This window comes from Tursiops truncatus, chromosome 13 (assembly GCF_011762595.2).
Source record: "Tursiops truncatus isolate mTurTru1 chromosome 13, mTurTru1.mat.Y, whole genome shotgun sequence".
NCBI lineage: Eukaryota > Metazoa > Chordata > Mammalia > Artiodactyla > Delphinidae > Tursiops > Tursiops truncatus.
Genome location: NC_047046.1, coordinates 79,180,761 through 79,198,563, shown reverse-complemented (window position 1 = coordinate 79,198,563; position 17,803 = coordinate 79,180,761).

Here is a 17,803-nt window from a genome sequence, read left to right as displayed (position 1 = left end):
TTCTGTATGTATAGTATCATGTCATCTGCAAACAGTGACAGCTTTACTTCTTCTTTTCCGACTTGGATTCCTTTTATTTCCTTTTCTTCTCTGATTGCTGTGGCTAAAACTTCCAAAACTATGTTGAATAAGAGTGGTGAGAGTGGGCAACCTTGTCTTGTTCCTGATCTTAGTGGAAATGCTTTCAGTTTTTCACTATTGAGGACGATGTTGGCTGTGGGTCTGTCATATATGGCCTTTATTATGTTGAGGAAAGTTCCCTCTACGCCTACTTTCTGCAGGGTTTTTATCATAAATCGGTGTTCAATTTTGTTGAAAGCTTTCTCTGCATCTGTTGAGATGATCATATGGTTTTTCTCCTTCAATTTGTTAATACGGTGTATCATGTTGATTGATTTGCGTATACTGAAGAATCCTTGCATTCCTGGAATAAACCCCACTTGATCATGGTGTATGATTCTTTAAATGTGTTGTTGGATTCTGTTTGCTAGTGTTTTGTTGAGGATTTTTGCATCTATATTCATCAGTGATATTGGTCTGTAATTTTTTTTTTTTGTTTTACCTTTGCCCTGTTTGGGTATCAGCATGATGGTGGCCTGAATAGAAGGAGTCTGGGAGTGTTCCTTCCTCTGCCATTTTTTGGAAGAGTTTGCAAAGGATGGGTGTTAAGTCTTCTCTAAATGTTTGATAGAATTCACAGGTGAAGCCACCTGGTCCTGTACTTCTGTTTGTTGGAAGATTTTTAATCTCAATTTCATTACTTGTGATTGGTCTGTTCATATTTTCTATTCCTTCCTGGTTCAGTCTTGGAAGGTTGTGCATTTCTAAGAATTTGTCCATTTCTTCCAGATTGTCCATTTTATTGGTATAGAGTTGCTTGTAGTAGTCTCTTATGATGTTGTGCATTTCTGCGTTGTCCGTTGTAAACTTCTCCTTTTTCATTTCTAATTTTTTGATTTGAGTCCTCTCCCTTTTTCTCTTGATGAGTCTTACTAAAGGTTTATCAATTTTGTATATCTTCTCAAAGAACCAGCTTTTAGTTTTATTGATCTTTGCAATTGTTTTCTTTATTTCTATTTCATTTATTTCTGCTCTGATCTTTATGATTTCTTTCCTGCTTCTAACTTTGGGTTTTGTTTGTTCTTCTTTGTCTAGTTCTTTTAGGTGTAAGTTTAGAGTGTTTATTTGAGATTTTTCTAGTTTCTTTAGGTAGGCTTGTTTTGCTATAAACTTCCTTCTTAGAACTGGTTTTGCTGCATCCCATAGGTTTTGGATCATCGTGTTTTCATTGTAATTTGTCTCTAGGTATTTTTTGATTTCCTCTTTGATTTCTTCAGTGATCTCTTGGTTATTTAGTAATGTATTGTTTAGCCTCCATGTGTTTGTGTTTTTTACGTTTTTTTTCCCTGTAATTGATTTCTAATCTCTTAGCATTGTGGTTGGAAAAGATGCTTGATATGATTTCAATTTTTCTTAAATTTACCGAGGCTTGATTTGTGACCCAAGATGTGATCTATCCTGGAGAATGTTCCATGCGCACTTGAGAAGAAAGTGTAATCTGCTGTTTTTTGATGGAATGTCCTATAAATATCAATTAAATCTATCTGGTCTATTGTGTCATTTAAAGCTTTTGTTTCCTTATTAATTTTTTGTCCAGATTATCTGTCCATTGGTTTAAGTGAGGTGTTAAAATCCCCCACTATTATTGTGTTACTGTTGATTTCCTCTTTTATAGCTGTTAGCCATTGCCTTATGTGTTGAGGTGCTCCTATGTTGGGTGCATATATATGTATAATTGTTATATCTTCTTCTTGGATTGATCCCTTGATCATTATGTAGTGTCCTTCCTTGTCTCTTGTAACATTCTTTATTTTAAAGTCTATTTTATCTGATATGAATATTGCTATTCCAGCTTTCTTTTGATTTCCATTTGCATGGAATAACTTTTTCCATCCCCTCACTTTCAGTCTGTATGTGTCCAGGTTTCAACTAACTTTCTTACACAGTGAATCAGCATCTTAAACAACAAATCTCCTCGTGTTGAAACCCTTACTCTTACTTCAAAATTTTGTTGTTCTTATCTTGTCTCTAGTTCCCCTGATCTTGTGTTGCAAAACATTTTCATTTCTAAGCTTGCATAAAGTATCAAGAGGGAGGAAATTAGGCATTGGTATTTAATCTCATACCTTTATCTACTATTCCGCATGGTATTTTTCAACACAATGTGACATCATTGTTAACATGTAAACACTTTAGATTTCAACTTTTTCTAAAAGTCCTTGTACTAGCCATCAAGGCATTACATCAATGCCTTCCTAGCCTTTATTGTCAGTGATAAAACCAAGTAGAATATTTGCATGTGGACTTTTGTTAGATTTATATTTTTATAACATTATATTATTTAACCTTTTGATTCTGTATCTGAGGATAAAAATTGTCAGCCCACTGATCAAATATTGCCTGTTCAGACTGGCCAGCAGAGAATTTGCAAAATAATACAATTTTATAGAGTATGTATTCTTATCACTTAGAACATTTAATTATTTGACCCTTAAAAATAAATGAAGTCAGTCTCTAAAGTATTTTGTCAACATTAAATAAGTGAAATATGAGTGAGTGAATAAATAAGTCATATATAAATGAAATATATGAATGAAATAATAAATAAATGAAATGAAATATGAGTGAATGAATGTCATGCATAAATAAATGAATAAATGAAATATGAGTAAATAAAATATGAGTGAGTGAATGAATAAGTCATACATATATAATTTCTTTCTGTCCCCAAATAATAATTTTTAATTACGTTTTCTTTTATTTATATATATTTTTGGCTGATCCATATTCTTTCCTTAAGAATGATTTTCAGTTTGGGGCTGGGTTTCCTAAATTTCTCTGGCAGGAATTATAGATTCTATCAATGAATTTATCATTTGATAGACTATATTACAATGCTTATAAGTTCTGAAAAGCTACTGTTAATTTCACTGTTTGAATTTACTATCTTTGCATCCTTCTTCCCCATTTAAAATAACTATATTCAATCCTAAAACTCAATGGTTAACTCAGCACTTTGGATCTAGCTTGGTAACATAGCACTATTTCCACAAATGTAATTATTTGCTTACATTTTTCTTCCTTGAATAAACAGTGACTTTTTCAAGGATGGTAACCATGACTTACTCATCTTAGGAATCTCTTCTCTAAATCTAGTGATAACAAATATACTGCATTGTTTAGAACATCTTCGTCATGCAATAAATATTTGTTAAATCAACTCAGTCCCATGCCCTTTTGCCACCACGTTAGACATCTGCATGGACTATAGTTTTGTTTGAACTAATCTGACTGGAATAGATATTGTTATAGAGGTAGTTTCTCCAGAATACAAAAACATCTGGTCAGTTTGGTGGAGAAAAAAAAAAAACAAAACACAACTTGACACTGTTCTTGCAAAACTGCCTATGTGTTCTTCACTTTTTTCTGTTTTCAAATGTTCTGGCATTATAAAAAAAGAAAGAAATGCTGCTATGTAAATCAGATAGCAGTTTGTCTCCTTTCCCATTTCTTCTTCAATCTCACTCAGCAAATGAATTTGCCTTGCTTAGAAATGGCTCTACTATAAAAAATATTACCAACTTCACAAGGATTCTAGAATACCATAAACCTTAATAATTAGCATGACCTCCCTTTGTAATTCAAATAGCTCCAAAGGAACACTTTTCTATAATAGATTGACCTCTGTTATCCCTACAGTATTAACTGGGCAAGGCTGTAGATGGCATTTTGAGCGAGTCCAGTGCTTTGTCCAGAAGCACACTTTCCTTGAGTTGAATCCAAGAGTATCCAGGGGTCTGGGTCCTTCCCTCCTTTGCTGCTCTCCTTACCCCAAAGTCTAACTGTGGTGTGGTGTTTATATCATAGGTACTGATTCTCCTTAATCGCTAACAATTGCTTAGTTAAAAGTCTACTGTTGCTATTACTCCTGAAGTTCTCTATTTCTTATAATCCCTTTTCATTCTTTACATTACAAAGGCAGCCTCTGAAATAATGATAGTTTAGAATTTCTGAATTCTGCAAAGATGGTAAGATCAGCAAGTGGAACCGTGATCATTTCCCCAGTACAAAATAAGAGGTTAGATTATATTACCACTAAAGTCCCTTCCTGTTCTAAATTCTGGGGATCAAGAATCAGCAAAAGCGCAAGGGCTACTCTATAACACAGTCATGCAAGAAGCTTGCATATACAGACCCCTTTCAAGGGGTCCTCAAACAAGTCATCACCATTTTGACCACAGAACTCTGTCCACTCAGTCACAGCTGACTGGCCAGCATAGTTAAAATAGGACTTGGATGAGAGCACTGGCTATAGGGGTCCCCATACAGAATAACTCAGTGAAATACAGTGGTTGGGGAGTTCATTTAATAGGAGCCAAATATAGAGGACTGAGTGAGCTGCTAATGTCAAGTGCCATAGAAGCAGAATCATCGAAAAATAATGGCAGAAAGCCAGTAAATGGAGATCAGAATTGTCAATATATCTAAATTCCAGATCTTCATGGGACCTTAAACAAAATTCTAGTTTCCTGTGATGCTCACAAAATACTTTCTATACTTCTGTATTTTTATATATACCCTAAGGTCCTAGCATTTGAGGTAACTTGAATAAGCCAACTTTTTCTGTATAGTAAAAGATGCTCAGTAATAGTGATATAAAACTATTTATTTTTAAAACATCCTCATATTATTTAACAATAGATTGAATACAAAATATTTATAGAAGTTTAATTTTATGTTTGATTAGGTAAAATATAACATTTGTATGACTCACTGTAAATTTAATTTTAAACTATTTTAATTTTAGACCATTAAGTTCACTATATGTGCAAGGTTTTGAAAGCAAGAGTCATATAATGCCAACCAAACAGTGGAATTATACAGAGGCACTTTAAAAAATTAAATCTATTTACACCAAGCTCTTCCCTTTCGCTTCCAAATAATCTGTATGGTTGTAGAATATGCTCATAGTCTTACAAGTAAAGAGTTTTTTTTTTTAATATATATGTGTATGTGTGTGTGTGTGTGTGTGTGTGTGTGTGTGTGTGTGCATGTAGTTTTCTTTAAGGTCTCTGATGAATTATTTGATTTGTTTCTAATTCACTTGACTTTTTTCAATCTATTTAATTCCACTATATCCAAAACTCTTAGATCCTCACAAGGGCAAGTGATGTAATTAATTTGACAATATAAAGATCATGTGATTCAGTTCGATTACAGATTAACAAGTCTTTTATGGAAAGACTTATGGAAAAAGAAGAATATATATGTAGAAAATGAGGAAATCATGGTTTTTTTCCTTTGCTGTAGTCATTTGATTCTATAATTTAAAAGGTTTTAAAAACTTGAACAGCAATTATAAAAAATGAAATATTTGAAGCTATTGAACTACACTGGGTTTCATGCTTTAAAAAATAATATGTACTCGAGAAGCAAAAATGAGTCCAAATTAAATGCACATTGAACAATACTATTCATAGCACAAGTATGAAATGCAAAGATAATGGCATCTGGAAAGAATAATAGAAATTAAATTAACTAAATGAATGGGAAAAAAGTGATCATTTGGATCCATTTTTAAATACCCCATGACTTTTTAAATTATGTATATAAGAAGTTTTTAATTTCTGATTCTAAATTACTATGTAACACAGAAGAACAGTTCAAAGGCAGCAGGGTAAGAATACACCTTCATTCTAAGAAGTGCATTGTTTTTCATGAGATGTTGGAAACTCTGTAACAGCAAAGTTCAAAAGAAATAATCCCCTGTTAGTGTAAAGTTCTTGCTGTGATAACTGTTCTTTACTCTTTCAGAAAGAATGAGAGAAGTTTTTCAAGTTGCCAAAAGGAGCACATAAACAAGAGACATGTGAAAAATAATTTCAAAATTTAGGATTCATGCAGGACCTTTTTTTCCACCCTGTTGACCTCAGCGTGGGGAGATTCTCATCAGCATGTGCTCTAAGGCAGGAGCCAGACTACCTCTCCTAACTCTGGGTACCAGGTTCTGGCAAAGCCTCTAAGGATAATTTACTGCAGGCCAAGGTGACATCCTTTCCACAAGGGCAGAAAACTTTGGTGGTCATATTTTCTGTCGAATTTTTATGCCTATCTCTTTAGACAGACTATTAATGAATGACAGAAGAGTAATACTAAATCTGTGCGTAATAGGGAAAAAAAATCTGTGAGTGAACAGTAAAAATGCTGACTTAAAATGATGTTAAGGATAGCATTAAAATTAATTTTAAGGGAAACAATAAAATGCTAATCTACATGAGACTGAACTTCATTTTTTAAAAGTAGCATGAATTACAAAACAAAAGCAGTTATTAAACCTAAATATTTATCTCTTTTTTAGAAAAAAGAGTTGAATTAATTTTTTGACGTTGAGTCTAAAATTTTTCTAGTATTTGCAACATCTTTTATCAAAGATCCTTCTACATAAAGATTCTTTTCCCCCTTTTAAAGTAAAAGGAGAAACATAAAATCTAGTCTAATTTAAATATACTATATGATTTAAAAATTTAGTAAATGTACTTGACAAAACAGTAACACAACTGGAATTACTTTTAACCTGTGCCTCAGCTCTAAGCATCTAAATAAATGGTCCTAACATCCTCTCTCTTCCTCTTTCTAGCAGGGAGGCAGGTGTTCTAAATAGGCAGACTTCATCACATTTCAACATTATTCATCATGTTAAGTGTCTCCTCTTTTTTGTTTAGTTCTCAGATACTATTACTGAGATACACCTGATCTCTTGGTACAACTTCATGTAAGAGCTATAATTGGCTCTAGGATTATTTAAAATCACGCTGCTCACCTCTATGACATTTCACCCCTCTGTATTGTCACTAAGAACATCACAGTGATTCTTCCTCATCTGTGGGATATTCTAGCCTGTTTCCTGCAAAAATCCATGTGATGAACCTTCCGTGGCCTCTCAGCTGTTCCAATAAATGAACCCTTTTATCTCCACCTATGGTCACATTCCAGACCTTCTCATCGTACTAAATTATGAATTTCTACATCCTGCTATGGTTCTGCTGATGTCATTCTTATTCCACCAAAGCCGATTCTCCCAAGGGTTGTCAGAGAAACTCCTTTGAAACATTGCTCACATCTTTCCAGTCTCTTCTCAAAATACTCTTATGGACTCCCATCACACAGAGAACACAATCCGCGGGCCACACCAGGGGCCACAGATCGTGTCCGGTGCTCGGTTGTGTCTTCAAATCCCCATACCCCACATCCTGGCTGATCCTTGGTCTGCCTCAGCAACCTGTCCCCAGGCCTGTACACCAGCTGACCCATTGGTCTGTAATTCTCTATCCTTTTCCCATCCCTTCTTCTGGTTTCTTCTCAAATATCACTCCTCAGAGAGGGGTGATAGCTCTAAATTAGCACTCCAGTGCTTCTGTTACTCCTCAATCTGCTTTATTTTCTTCTTCGTATTTATTACTACATAACATTATAGGTTTATTTGTTTAAGTGTTTATTGTGCCCCTCCAAGGTACAATAAGCCTCCCTAGGGGCAGGGGTTTTATTTGTTTGATTCACTGGTCAGCCTTTAGCACTGAACCTAGCTTGAATGAATAAAAAATGTGAATGCAAACAAAAACAAAAAGCCCCAATACCAACCAAAAAAAAAAAAAAAAAAGAAGAAGAAAAGGAAAGACTCTTTCTTCCTAAAAACCCCTCTTCCTCCAGCTCACTTGTACAGCTACTTCTCTAAAGGCCATTTGTCAGTCACATCTCAACTTCAATATAGAAGCTTGCCACGTCCATCGTTCCTTCTGGATGCAGCTAGATTAATGACTCATGCATCATCTCAGCAGCACTGCCATAAATACCAGTCTTCTTGTACTGTGTTCAAGGCAAAACCTAACCTTGGGTTGATTTTATAATCTGCTTTCTCTGTGAATGTACCCACGCAACTCATTGCTACTGTAGAAAATAAGAGAATAGAGAAACCATCATTATTTTAGGTATTCAGGGGATCAAACTGATATCACTTGGTAAAAGATAAATTAAGGGAGATGGAGGGGTAAATGATGACTGGTATACTGACTTATGTGACTATATGTACATGACACTCCTTAAAACACCAGTGAGGAAGATGGTCAGGTTTCGCATAGGAGCAAATCACAAATTTGAGCTTGGCTTTGTGAATGTTTGTTTCACTTGTAAGACCTTCAGTTGGTACTATTTGATTTCCTTGACCTGGATATATAGTTATGGGAAATTAACAATCTATGAATAGTTATTAGAGATATGGACGTGTATAAGATTGTAGAGGTGGGGAGGACAGAGTAAGAAGATGGTCCAGGAGCCTTGAGGTCCTCCAACATGTAATGACTGCAAAGAGGTAGAGGAAAAAATTGGGAAAGTTGCCAGTGTAAGTGATGGTTTCAAGGAGAGGCAACATCATCTGCTGCCCAGAGGACAAGTAAGATGAGACCTGGAAAAGATCTCCAGATGCCACTGCTGTCCTTAGAACACTTTCAGGAAACAGCAAGGGAAGGAAGCAGAATAGAATGGGTTACAAAAGTGAGTGAGAGGTGAGAAAACCGAGACATTGAGTGCTGTGCAGAGGAGAGAGGATAATTTCCAGGATCTAAATCAGAGGAGGCTTTATTGGCTTTCAGTACAAGGAGCGATACCATCCATGGTGTAATCTGAGAAGAAGAGAGCTTTTGTGTGTCTGTAGGCAAATTTGCAGATCTTACAGCTGGACGATGAGAGAGATTCTGTTTATTGGTTTTAGTTTCCAATGAAAAGGGAACAATTTCTTCAGCCGAGAGTAAAGAGAAAGGTGTTCGGAAGTGGTGGTGGAATCCTAGCTTGTAAGCGAATTAAGAAGGCTTGTTGGGCTTCCCTGGTGGCGCAGTGGTTGAGAGTCTGCCTGCCGATGCAGGGGACATGGGTTCGTGCCCCGGTCCGGGAAGATCCCACATGCCGCGGAGCGGCTGGGCTTGTGAGCCATGGCCGCTGAGCCTGCGCGTCCGGAGCCTGTGCTCTGCAACGGGAGAGGCCACAGCGGTGAGAGGCCCGCTTACCGCAAAAAAAAAAAAAAGGCTTATACTCAATGTCATGGAAAAAGAAAAAGTCAGTTGACCAGAGGTGTACAGAAGGACTGCAATGCAGAGAGATGGCCCGTTTCTTGAATCAGGCCACTCCGTCCATCTTCACTGCTACCAATACAGTCTAAGCTGCCACGTCTTGCCAGAACTACAGTAGTAGATGGTCTCCCTGTACACTCTGCGTTGCTAACTCATTCTACTCACTATAGCCAGACAGATATCAGAAAAACAAAAATCTGTTATTCCTTTTATTCTATGGTCAAAACTCTTAATGGCTTCCCATCATTATTAAGATAAAGACCAAAATCTTTAACTCAAATAGTGTGACCATAAAATACATCATCCAACCCCAGGAGGCTCTCAAGATTGATGGGCCGTACTATTTACCATGATGCTGGGAGAGCTAATGTAAATAGGACTGCCTTGGGCAAAATGGGATTGAGTATTACCCTATATATTAGATCGTATTTGGCTTATCTACTTCATACATTTCCTTCTTCTTTCACATCACATTACCCTAAGCTTTCTCCTTCCCAGGTAAACAATTTTTTTTGTTTCCCTTACGTGCCCACCCCACTCCCACTAGAGGTATTTGCACTTGCTATTCCACGCACAAGAAATGTGACCCTCTCCCCAGTCATTGCTGTGGAAACACTCCATGGGTTCAGTGTTATTATTGTTTTAAATATTTATTTATTTATTTGGCTGCACTGGGTCATGGTTGCAGCACGCGGGATCTTTTAGTTGAGGCATGCAGGATCTAGTTCCCTGACCAGGAACTGAACCTGGGCCCCTGCATTGGGAGGGCGGAGTCTTAACCGCTGGACCACCAGTGAAGTCCTGGGTTGTTATTTAAAAAAAGATATTTCATGTATAATAGTTGCAGTGCAGGGAAGGGACAGGTGACTGTTCACAGTGGGGACCAGACCACCACACCTAAGTACACTAACCAAAGAAACGACAAGTTTTCATGAATATGTAAGTATAACTAAGATCCCCCAAATTTTCCTTGTGGCCATCAGGGAAGGATGCACCCCAGGACGCTCAGGAAGCCAAGTGAGAAGTTCTGATAACATATATTGAAAGAGGCCATGGTATTTGTCCAGTAAAATCTTTAGATTTATAAATAGGTTATGCGTGGTACAGGAGGGTAAAATACTGAAGATCTTTAAAAGGGTCCTATCATTTGTCTGAGATAGTAAACCCTCAGGGCCTCTTTGTTCATTGAGATTATTTAACTTATAGAATATATGCTGTAAAGTTCAATCGATTTCCTCATCACCTTCCCAGCTCATTGTTCAGACAACAGCTCAAGGATTAATGGCCACTTTCTCCAGGAAGCCTTCCCTTTCTGCATTCTTCATCCACTTTCATAGCATCATGTACATTTTTCACTGCAATTCAGTTTTTAATTATACAAACATTAGTTGGAATATTTCAATAGAACTTTTCCTCCTGCACTAGGACAGAAACTCCGTGAGAACCAGAAGCACAGATCTCTTTTCCCTGTTGTATAGCCAATGCTTACTCTAGAGCTGGGCACATAAGAGGAGCTCTATTAGCCAATGCTTACTCTAGAGCTGGGCATATAAGAGGAACTCTATTAGCCAATGCTTACTCTAGAGCTGGGCACATAAGAGGAACTCTATTAGCCAATGCTTACTCTAGAGCTGGGCACGTAAGAGGAACTCTATTAATACTTGTTAAATAAATGAACAAATAAACATGACATATTCACGTTTTTCTTGGGCAAATCATTTTACATATGGCTTTTTTTTTAAGATGCTGTTTTCATATGACAATCCATAATGTTATTCGAGAGTTTACCTTCTGATCACAAATGAAAATTATGGAAAGAAATGACCTTTGTTTTTGGCAACCATGACTTTTTTTATACCAAAATGTAATGGAATCAAAATACTGACCAAAATACATACAAAATAAATTGAACATTTTTTCTTCCCCCAGTCAGCATTGCCTTAGGAATCTGAGAGAAAATGTTCTTATCACTTTTTTTGGAAACAATTCTGCCAATGGAGCTGTGCGGCTTAAAATGTATGAGCTGTACTAAAAGTCTTTTTTCTATCGACAGGGTAAGGTGGAAATGATGGGGCATGACTTCTGAGACTAGGTCATAAAAGGAGTGTACCTGTCTCTTCGCATCTCTCATTCTGGACCCACCAATCCTGGGGGACTTTGGCTGCCATGTTGTGAAGACAGTCACACGATGTTTGGAGCCACCCATGTAATGGAACCGAGACCTCCTGGTATCCTCAGTGAGGAACTGAAGCTTCATGTCCACAGCCATGTGGGTGAACCTTCTTAAAAGCAGACCCTTCAGCCCCATTCAAGCCCTCAGAAAGACTGACGCTCTGACAAACTGTAACATAGTCTTTTAAAATGCTGTCTTGTCTCGTTTTGAGGTCTTGGCTAGAAGCCAGTCAGTTCCCCTTAAGCAGCAGCTTAAGTCCACATTCCAACTACCTGCCTTATTGGGGTCTCACGCTCAGGACCACTTTGCACCCACCTGAATCATCCCAGGGCCAGGTCCCAGACAACCAGAGACAGTTCCTCAGCCCAGCACCTGCCAAAATGATTTAAACTGGACAATCCCAAACCTGCTACCCCTGCCTCGGCCGTCCCTTCCCCCAGAAGCTACACTGAAGGCTCGCGCCCACAGTTCCTGCTCCCCCTCCCTGTGACCCGCCCGCTGCTCCTCCAAATGGCCCTGCGGGGCCTGCTAGGTTCTCCCCAGGGTGCTGAAAGTAACGAAAACTTGAAGCTCTTTCCAGTTTCTCTCTCTTGATCCGAGTCTGGCCTCACCATACCTCAGCCAAGGTAATGTGGTTAAAACACAGACCTCCTGACTACAGTCTCCTGAGAGACCCTGGCCAGCTGCCAGCTGTTAATCCTCAAAAACTGGGAGAAAATAAACGTTTGTGTATTTTTGGCTGGCAAGTTTTGAGATATCTTGTTATGCAGCAATAGATAACTAATATCCAAGCTAACATTCCTCAAAATTGGCATGATATTTGGGTTTTTTCCCCCTCTCCATTAAACTCGATTTCATTTGTCTGAAGGTTAATTTTCTCCAATCTCTCTCTGTTTCTCTTTCTTTCCTATATATAGGAAAGAAAGAGTATATATATATATATATATATATATATATATATATATATATATACACACACACACGCACATACACACACACATATACTCTCCAGACAAACAATATATCTGGCAAGAGAATTATGCTTCTAATTCAGGTCAAATTTTATAAATGATATCTTTGGAAATGATTCATCCCTACATGTGCCTCACAGATTTTTATATAATCCAAACATTTTACCATAATTTGATTCTATCACAGTTCAGTTCAATAGGAGTTAACTGAGTGCAGAGCGTTTGCCTAAAATTCTGGCTGGAACTGATGGGAATACAGAAGAAGGAAAATACGCAATTTCTGATCTCAAGGAATTAATAGTTTAATTAGCTAGTACTCAAACTTTAATTAGTAAACTTAAATATGCAAATTCTCATTCCCCATCAAGATTCTGATTCAAAAAGGATCTCTGGTGGACATAGGAACCTATGTATTTAAAAGGTTTCTGAAAGAATTTTGGTACAACTGTACACTAGGTAATCCCTTGAAAATATGCTCTATTTTAAGATGCATATAGAATAGTGATTTAGGAGTTATGTTTTTTAATGTCAAAGAAGCAGATCTAAAATATGTATCACTGGATTTGCTTAAAGATAAATCACATCCTCAACAATGCAATGACAGGTTTGCAAGATGTACTTTAAAAACCTGATTCTGGTACCAGTTTTAGGACTGTCTCTCTCTCTCACTCTGAACAAATTAGTTTACTTCACTAGTCTTAGATCCTTCACCTGTAAAGTGAGAGAAATGAACGAAATGTTTCCTAAAAATATTCTCAGTCTTTAAAATTAGACAAATTCAGAAAGCAAGTTGCTAGACACCAGTGTACTATTTTTGTCACACTAGCCCAAACATATATAGATATAATGTTTTCTATCCTGAATTTCTCTTCCTCAGTTTTTGTATACAAAATTGAGTTAATCATGTATCATTCACATGATTGGTAAAAGGATCAAATGAGACAAAGTATGTAAAATTGCTTTTTAACTGTAAAGAGTGCCCAGTGAACATTCCCCAGACTCTGTACTAAGGACTTTACCTGCCACTTCTCATTTAAAATTCTCAACTCTCCACAACGAAGTTAGGAATAGTGTAACCCCATCTTTACAGATGAGGATATCTATATTCAGAAAAGTTACATAAGTGACCTAATGTCTCATAGCAACTGACAGTATAGCCTCACAGCTTGGATTCAAACTCAGGACCATCTCACTCCAAAGTCTAGGCATGTAACCATAAACTGGTGAAAGCTGATATACAATAGATGACTGGGAATAATACCATTACAGGGAGAGAACCCTTCTTTATCCTTCCATTCCAGTACTTCCTAACTTCTCTGGTGGTAACAATCACTTAATGTACCCACTAAGAACACTGAATTCCTGATTCCATCCCTGACCCTGAATCTGCATTTCCAGCACAGGGAATTATTAAGTGCCTTTGGTCATTCTTATCATCAAGCACCTTTGGAAAACATGATCTGTCCATCTCTTTTCTATTTATTATAAGTAACAACGAGAGAGATGATGTTCATCTTGCATTTTGGGTCTGACTGAATCCTATGATAGAAAGCTTTAGCCCAGAATGAGACATATGCCAACTGCATGGCCCTGTTCTTTCATCCCGAGCCTCCTCCGTGGCCAGCTGCAGGAAAATGGCTCAGTCTCATCCCCAGTGGTCCCCAGATAAATAGCTGAACTACCACATTCATTGTTTTTGAATTCCCTCATTGTCTATAGGAAGTCTCTGGCTAGCTGTGCTGGAAAGTCGGGAAACAGGTCAGCAAGAGAGGTTCCAGGATTCCTTTCTGCAGTAGTCAGCCAGCGAGCTTTGTGCCTGGCTGGACTCCAGGTATTATAACAGAAGGGGTGCAGCTCTGAAAAAATGCAAACAGCCTAGAGATTTCTTACAAAATTAAGGGTTTTATCCATTTTCCCAGTTTCTGAGTCATTACTAATCTTCCATCCTTGTCAATTTAAATGTGCTATCCAAAATAATGGACAGCAAGACATAGGGGCTTCTTCAAAAGGTATTTAAATCTCATGAAGTAGTGATTAAAATACAGAAAACGAAGTAGCAATTCACAGCTATCATGACTTTCCATTATGCCTTTTCTGTCCATAAGATTCAATAAGCTCCATTTGGCTAGGATTTTTTTTTCTCATAAAGGTTTCCCAAACAGTTCCTAGCAGAATGTCTTATTGAGCACTTAGTGACTATTTATTGAATAAATGGAAGAAATAAAGTTTAACATATTTCTGCAGATATAAATAAGATTATTTGAATATGTCATCGATCTTGGACTGTTTCAGACTGAGAGGGGTTGTAGGAGTAGATAACTTCAGATAAAGAATGGTAGTGTTCTCTCCAGCATTAAAGTGGAAGTTGCATTGCTGGGGCGAACATAGTTAAATCAGGAAATTAATTTTCAGTGCATCCAGCTTCTAAAACGTCAAAACCTTGCATTACATGAACTGAATCCATCTCACAGACATATTTTGTTTGGTCTTCACTGCATTGTCAAAAAAAATTAAGCCATTTAAAAAATCAAGTTGTTTCACATAAAAATCTAGGTTTCTGGCTTTCCTTGCAAAATCAGATCATCTGGCTATATGGGGTCCTAAATTCCACATGACAACAATCAACAGTTACCCACATATGTTACCTAGTGAGACAGTTTGGTACCACAGTAAGTGTTCAGGTTGTCTGGAGGATTACAATAGAGGCTTTTGCAAGTAACACGTGCTCAGTAAGTGTCATTATTATCATCAGCCTGAGTATGTCAACATCATCAACATTATGACACCTACGTATGAACTCTGCATAGGCCTGTGATGGGGACACCGACATAAGTTTTACACCATCTTTCTCCCTCCTTGACTCCTCCTCTGTGTCATTATCCGTTAGAACTTTCTGCAGCAAAGGAAGTGTTCTGGATCTGTGCTGTTCAATATTGCAGCTACTAATCACAAGTGGCTATTGCACACTGGAAATGTGGATAGTACAATTAAGGAAGTGAATTTTTAATTTCATTTAACTTTAATTTTAATTTAACTAACCACACGTGGCTAGCAGCTACTATATTGGACCACACAGCTTTAAAGCTTCTCTCAAACATACCTTAGTTTTCCTCCCCTCTCTGCCTATCAAACTCTGCTCTCTAAATCTGAAACCAATTTACGTTCTCTTGTAAGAACCTGGCAATATTTTATATGGGTTAGCTCTTTAAGGGTAATTTGCCAGTTTTGCATGATCAAAATGGCATTTACAAATACGAATTCTTTGGATCCCCTTCCCTACCCTACCCTCATGATTCTAGAGTAGGGCCCCAGATCTCACATTGGACATTTTTAACAAGCAGCTTCTAGGTGATTCTTAAAAACCACGCAAATTTAATAAACTCTGTCAAAGCCATAATTTTCAAAGACGGATGAGGAAGAGGAGTCAGCTTGCATTATACAACGTGTGGGCATTTTTGAACAACAAATGCCAACCTCCCACCCTGCCTTCCCCTGTCTCATCCCCACCTCCACCTCCACCACCTCCACGACTCGCCCTCAAGTCCCCTCCTTTCTACATGCCTCTAAGGGTAGCATGGCCCTCTGGTGGGTTATTTCCTGGTAGATACTTTTTAGATATGAGCCAGTTCTGTTCTCTTGTGATGACTGATACCCTAAACCCACTAGTGTCAGCCCCTGGAGCAATGTTTGAAAGACGTGACCCTGAACTGCTTTCCATCTCTTGTGTGCATTGTGATAGAACCCTGACCGTGTTGTGCAGTCATCTTTTCTCTCCTGAGACTTCGAATTTGGAGTTCAAAAAGGAGAAATTATTTCTGCCTGCTGATAGGATCAAGATGGTATAAACTTGTTTGCTGAGGGGCAGCCAGGTTTAGTCAGATCCCCATGAAGGATCTGGTAGAGCTGATCCTCAGAAAAGCAGAAAAATGAAGCAAATGGCCAGAAGCAAAGAGAAACGCCTCCTGCCTGGCCTTGGATGGAAGGAGAGAGGGACCTTACTTCCTAGTGGCTTTCCAGCGAGGACATCGTGCAGGCTGAATCTGACTCAGGTGACAGCATTGAGTGGAAGATACTGGCTGACATCAGACAAGAACAGCTTGTCACATCTGCTCACGGCTAAACTCTCACTGCTTTCTGGGGAATCCATAAAGAACTGCACCCTGGCCACTCAAGGACCCAGGACAAACTTCTCTGCTACCTTCCAGTCAATCAATTTGCCCCAATAATGTACAAGCTCCACTGTTCCCAGATTGTCTTAATTTTTCTCTCCTGTCTTAGCAATCCCGTTTACCTCACTCTTTCAGATGTGAATAAACAATTAGCATGTAAAATAATTAAACTAGCTGTGAAATAGTTACCCACATGTCTCTGGGTTATTCTACAACACCGACTTCTATCCCTGGTTAGTCCCTGTGGTCCTGTCAGCCTCGGGATGTTTCGGTCACATACCCAAACAAACCGGCAGAGACACATGCACAGGTATGTGGGGAAGAAAAGAATCCTTGTCCTAGAACAGTAACTCAAAACTTGGCGTGCCTCCCAGGAGCATTTTAAAGGTGTGGGTTACCAGACTGGATACTCAGGGATTCTTAATCCATAGGGTTTGGACAGATTTCAGAAAGTGGCATTTTTAACAACACCTTGGTCTTTCTTATACTGGGGGGTCCAAGAATTTTAATTTGATAAGCACTGTCCCAAAGAAAAAAATTCAGGTAATTAAAAAAATGTTTGAGGAGTGCATGTGTGCGTGTGGTATGTGTACGTGAAGGGTATGAGTTTTTAACATCAGAAGGGGATTTCTGATAACCCTGAAGTCACTTCTTTCCCTTACTGCTTTGAAGGCATCGATTTACTGCCAGTTGTGCCTGGAAGCCTAGCCCAGGCTTTCATTTGAGGTGAAACAGCTGGGTTTAGTGGTGTCTTTGGTCAAGAGAAGACAAACGGACCCAGTACCTGCTAAACAAAAAGCCATGTGTGAACGAATTAGGTGACATCTGGCTCAGGAACCAATGACAAAGAGCTGATAGAAAACGCAGGCAATAATTCAAGTCTTGATTTGAACTACCGACCATTTGCACATAATCAATTTTTAGAGTCACTGAGCTAGGGCAGGGTTTCTCAAACTCAAGAGTATTGACATGCTGGGCTGGAAAACTCTTTGTTTGGGGTTAGGGGCGGGGTGGTCCCGTGCATTGTCAGATGTTGAACAGGGCTCCTCCCCTCTACTCTCTAGATGCCAGCAGCTCCTTATCCCTGAGTGTGACAAGCAAAAACTTCTCCAGACATTGCCAAAGGTCCTGAGGGGCAAAACTGCCCCCACAGAGACCAATGGTACAGACAGTGGGGAGGGAGAGAGGAAGGACCCCATCATGTGCTCCCCTTGTAAGTTTCACCTAGTTTAAAATTTTCTTTCATAGTAGAAGCACAACTATATGCAAGCAGATGCGGTAGCAATAAAGCCTCTCATTTATATAGACAAG